The sequence below is a fragment of the Ovis aries genome, chromosome 11 (assembly GCF_016772045.2).
Source record: "Ovis aries strain OAR_USU_Benz2616 breed Rambouillet chromosome 11, ARS-UI_Ramb_v3.0, whole genome shotgun sequence".
Lineage (NCBI taxonomy): Eukaryota > Metazoa > Chordata > Mammalia > Artiodactyla > Bovidae > Ovis > Ovis aries.
In genome coordinates, this window is record NC_056064.1 from 54348598 (window position 1) to 54354392 (window position 5795).

Genomic DNA, 5795 nt, shown 5'->3' on the forward strand with positions numbered 1-5795 from the left:
AGATCTGGATTGTGTAAGCTGTCATTAATACATCATTTAAACTACAGCCCTCTGTCTCAGAAGGAAAAAAAAAAAAAAACTCATATACCTGTGCCTTGACTTCTAACGGGCAGAACTATTCTCAGAGCTTTCTGAGATGCTCTCTCGGGTTTTATAAAATCCTCAAATTTGGCTTGAATTAAAATTTCCATTTTCTTTCTTAGATGGACTGATTTTTGTTGAAAGTAAAGAAGTGAAACTGTTAGTCGCTCAGTTGTATCTGACTCTTTGCAACCCCATGGACTGTAGCCCACCAGGTTCCTCTGTTCATGGAATTCTCCAGGCAAGAATACTACAGTGGGTTTCTGTTTCCTTCTCCAAGGGATCTTCCCGACCTGGGGTCTCCTGCATTGCAGATAGATTCTTTACTATCTGAGAACCAAGGGAAGCCATTTTTGTTGACCCAACTGAAAACAATGAGATCCCACTGCACACCTATGAAAATGACCAGAATCTGGAACGGACAGCAGCAAATGCTGGCGAGGATTCAGAACAAGAGGAGCCTCTCACTCTTTGCTGGGACGAAGGCAAACGGTACGACTGCTTTGGAAGATGGTTTGATAGTTTCTTGCAAAACTAAGCATCCTCTTTACCGTAATACAATGCTACAATTGTGCTCTTTTGGTACTTGTCCAAGACAGTTGAAACTTATGTCCACACAAAACCCTGCACACAGATAGTTAGAGTAGCTTTATTCTTGTCAAAACCTGGAAGCAACCAAGATGTCCTTCAATTGGTAAGTGAATAAACTGTGTACATCCTGTTAAAAGGTAAACCAAGGCATATAAACATTTTTAAGTGTTTGAGCAAACACTGGTTTGAAACAGGAAGCATCCAATCTAGCAGATAGAAAGGTGGTCTGAGGAGCTTCACAAAATGAAGGACTTGGGCATTTCCTGGTAGTCCAGTGGTTAGAACGCCACATTTTCACTGCACAGGGCACAGGTTCAATTCCTGGTCAGGGAACTAAGATCCCATAAGCTGCACAACGCAGCCAAAAAAAAAAAAAAAAGTAGAGAAAGACAGAGAAAGTAGGAACAAGGAAGTTATACTAGGCCAAAAAGCAAGTCGGTTATTGAGAGGTTATTTTTCTTTAGTGGGTGGCAGGGGTCAATATCAGGCAGATTACCTAACTAGTATTGGTCAGGCAATTCCTGATTGACTCATTTAAGATTCCATTTCTGGGAGAGCTGAAACTGAAATTAAGTCTCCGTCTGGGGACGCGGAACTTACCATGCTGCTGCTGCTAAGTCACTTCAGTTGTGTCCGACTCTGTGTGACCCCACAGACGGCAGCCCACCAGGCTCCCCCGTCTCCGGCATTCTCTAGGCAAGAACACTGGAGTGGGTTGCCATTTCCTTTTCCAGTGCATGAAAGCGAAAGGTGAAAGTGAAGTCGCTCAGTCGTGTCTGACTCTTAGCGACCCCATGGACTGCAGCCCACAAGACTCCTCCGTCCATGGGATTTTCCAGGCAAGAGTAATGGAGTGGGTTGCCATTGCCTTCTCCCAGAACTTACCACAAGCCACTCTCTTTGGGCCTGATGTCTTGTTTTTTAACAATCCATACAATGGAATAATATTCAGTGCTAAGAAGAAATGAGCTATCAAGCCATGAAAAGACATGTTGGAAACTTAATACGTATTACTAAATGTAAGATGTCAATCTGGAAAAGGTTACCTACTGTATGATTCCAACTATATGACATTCTGGAAAAGGCAAAACTATGGACACAGTGAAAAAAAAAAAAGTCAGTGGTTTCTGGGGGTTGGTTACCAGGGAGAGAGGGAAGAATAGGAACTCAGGAATTTTAGGGCAGTGAAACTACACCATATGATAGATACTATTATAGTGGATACCAGTCATTATCCATCTGTCTAAACTCATAGAATGTACAACACTGAAGTGAATCCTAATGTAAACTAAGGACTTCTTAAAAATATTTTTTATTTATTTATTTCACTGTGCCAGGTCTTAGTTGCGTGTGTGGGATCTAGTTCCCTGACCAGAGATGGAACCTAGGCCCCCTGCGTGAGAGCCTGAAGTCTTAGCCACTGGACCACCAGGGAGGTGCCGAAGCTAAGGACTCTGGGTGATGACAAGGTGTCAATATAGGATCATTAGCTGCAACAAATGTACCACTTTGGTGCAGCATGTTGATAAGAAAAATCTCTGAACTTTCTTCTCCATGTTGCTGTGAATTCAAAGTTACTCTAAAAAATGAAGTCTACTTTTTTACTGTGTCAGGAAGCATTTAACAGGAGGCTTCCTGCGTGCTGTTTTGGATCTGTCATGAATCCTCTGTCCCTTATTAATTCCTGAATATTCAGGACTTAACAGTAGTTGGTAAACCACTCCCGGGGCTTAGGAATGCAGGCATTTCCTTCATTAGTTTTTCCATATGGTGATAAGTAATTATTTACGACCCTCTTCCTTTTTATGAACCATAGGTAAAAGTGATTATTCACAACCCTCTCTGTTTGATATGGATTGCCTTATGAGAATTTGGACTTTTGATTTTTATCTTTGCTGAAAATAGCTACCTTGTAAGACAATATATATACCTGCACTATGTTGAATAAAACACCTTTGCTCCATCAGAGCTTGGGTCCCTGTGTCTTTCTTTCTCTCTCTCTCTCAGGCTAATTCTTTGGAGCGCAGAAGCCCGCTGAGCTCACTTTCTTGCCTGGGCTTCTAAGACCCTCTCGAGAAGAGGCACTGTGCCTTCACCCCCTCAAGAGAGTGCCTGGTGCCTATGTGTAGCAGTGCAAGCTCTGTGTCAAGAGCTTTATTGGTTTTCTGCGTAAACCAAGGAATATCAGCCTCTTTCTCTCTCTTTTACTTTCTTATCGTTGACTCCGGACCACCAGGTTCCAGTCCGTTAAAGGACCTCAACAGTCTACTTTAAAGGAACAGAAAGTGAAAATGAAAATAACATAAAGTCAGGAATTCCCTAGTGGTCCAGTGGTTAGGACTCAGGGCTTTCACTCCTGGGGCCCAGGTTCAATCGGGGTGGGGGTGGGGGAGAAATCTACCTTTTTACAATTGAGTAAAATAAAAAGTTTATAAAGAAACAAGCCAAAAGAATCACACAAAATTTCAAGAGTCAGACCATTTTCGTGGACTGTGTGTCCTTATTTTTTAGAAAATAAAATTTTTTTCTTAAGTAGTATGAGTTGAGTTGTAAGGAATTGTTTAACCATATTTTACTTGCTGGAAACCAAACCAAAAGAAGCCAATGAAACAAGCCCAAGTATTTATGTTAATGAGACATCTTGGCTAATTATGTAATTAGACATTAACTTTTTTTTTTTTTTGGCTGCACCTTGCAGCCTGAGGGGTCTTGGTTCCCCAACCAGAGATGGAACCTGTGCTGTCTGCAGTGGGAACACAGATTCCTAATCACTGGACCGCCAAGGAAGTCCCTAATTAACTTTTTTAATCAAAAAAATTTTTTTGAAATATAGTTGATTTACAATGTTATGTAAGTTTCTGTTGTACAGCAGTGATTCAATTATACATGTGAAAAGTGTTAAGTCGCTCAGTTGTGCCTGACTCTTTGCGACCCCATAGACTACCACCAGGTTCGTCTGTCAACGGAATTTTCCAGGCAAAAATACTGGAGTGGGCTGCCATTTCTTCCTCCAGATCTTCCCGACCCAGAGATCCAACCTAAGTCTCCCGCATCACAGACGGAGTCTTTACTACTGGGCCACTTGGGAAGTCCCAAACAATGTGATTTATGCTAAATAAACACCTGCTTTCTCTCTGCAAGTCTAGAATCCTGGCAAACGCCAGGCAGAGGCTGCCTGCAACCAGCCCCTGTAAAACCCTTGGGTGCGTCTCTAGCAGGCTTTCCTGGTCAGAAACATCGCATGCGTTGCTACATCTCTGATGCAGGGGCAAGAGGAAGCTCTGGGTGACCATCAGGGAAGGGAGCGAGAAAGCCTAAGAAAGCTTGCACCTGGATTCTTCTAGACTCCCCTCCAGGGTCTTTGTCTCTGATGACCTGGCTATGTATCCTTGCCAGGTCACTGTAATAAACCCTGAGAGTACCCCTGATTCCTGCTAGCAAATCTCCCAATTTACAAGTAGTCCTGGGGTCGCCTGAGACATATCATGCAGGGCCACACAATTTTAGTGTTGTTTTTTTTTTTTTGCCACACCTTGAGGCTTGCAGCAATTTAGTTCCCTAACCACAGACTGAACCTGGGCCACGACAATAAACGTGCTGAGTTCTAACCACTGGCCCCGCAGGGAATTCTGTTAAGCTCTTACCTTAATGACTATGTCCACATATTCCAGTTGCTGGGCCTCCTTGGACTGTGACCCGTGGAGACAGCCACTGCCATTAGGAGATGGTGAGAGGGGAAGAGTTCGCTGCTGCTTCAAGGCTGGGCCTGGCCTGTAGGCAGTCATGGGGAGGGCCTTGGAGCTCTTGAGACCCAGGCCTTAGCCTTTCCCCGGGCCCCCAGCACACTTGCCGGCCCAGAGACCCTGGAGAAGCTGACTGAACAGGACCCCTGACCCCGCCCTCAGGACAACCAGCTCTGTTCCTGTTACAGCTCTTGTTCAGTCACTAAGTCATGTTCGAGTCTTTGCAACCCCATGGACTGCAACCCGCCTGGCTCCCCTCCACCATCTCCCGGTGCGTGCATGCTGTCGCTTCAGTCATGTACAGCTCTTTGCAAGCCTATGGACTGTAGCCCACCAGGCTCCTCTGTCCATGGGATTTCCCAGGCAAGAATCCTGGTGTGGGTTGCCAAGCCCTCCTCCAGGGGATCGTATCTCCCCAAGTTTGCTCAAATTCAAGTTCACTGAGTTGGTGATGCTATCTAACCACCTCATCCTCTGCCGCCCCCTTCTCCTTTTGTCACCATTCTTTTACTGCTGAGTCACCAGGGAAGCCCCCTATTACAGCAGCCGGCAGCACACTGCTGTATGTATAGGTCTCACTCTATCCATTCATCTACTGATGGACATGGGTTGTTTCCACCTTTTGGCCATTGTGAACAATGCTGCTACAAGCATACAGTACAAATACCTCTTCAAGTCTGTTTTCAGTTCTTTGGGGTGCACACCCAAACAGGAAATCAGTGGATCAGATGGTGACTCTACTTTTACATTTTTTTTTTTCTGGTGATGGATTTATTAGAAATCATTGAATTGCACGTTTGAAGCAGCTGATTTTTATGCTGTGAAAATTATACCACAATAAAGTAAAAGTGAAGTTGCTTAGTCATGTCCAACTCTGAGACCCCATGGATGCAGGCTACTCCATCCATGGGATTTTCCAGGCAAAAGCACTAGAGTGGGTTGCCATTTCCTTCTCCATACTTTTACATTTTTTAGGAACTACTTTACTGTTTTCCATAAAGGCAGCACCATTTTACATTCCTACCAAGGATTCAGTTTTTCTTATGTCCTCACTTTATTAACTGGCAACTTTTTTTGTATTTTGAGAACTTAACTCCCAGAGGAAAGCAAGCCTCAATGTAAACAGCCAAAGCCAAAGCCTAGGTTTTAAGGTATTCAAGCCTTCGGGTATAGGGGAGAAGAGGTGGGTAGCGGGACTCCCTCACACAGAGTAAAACAGTTGTGACTCAATAAAGGTTGCTCCAGGGCTAAGCCAAATTTCAATATATAGAAATCTGCAGCAAAAGAACAGCACACTCATACACACACTCACACCCATGTGACACGAAGACTTACTTACCCAGAAGCATAAATTATTTGACAGAGTATATAAGACAAGCA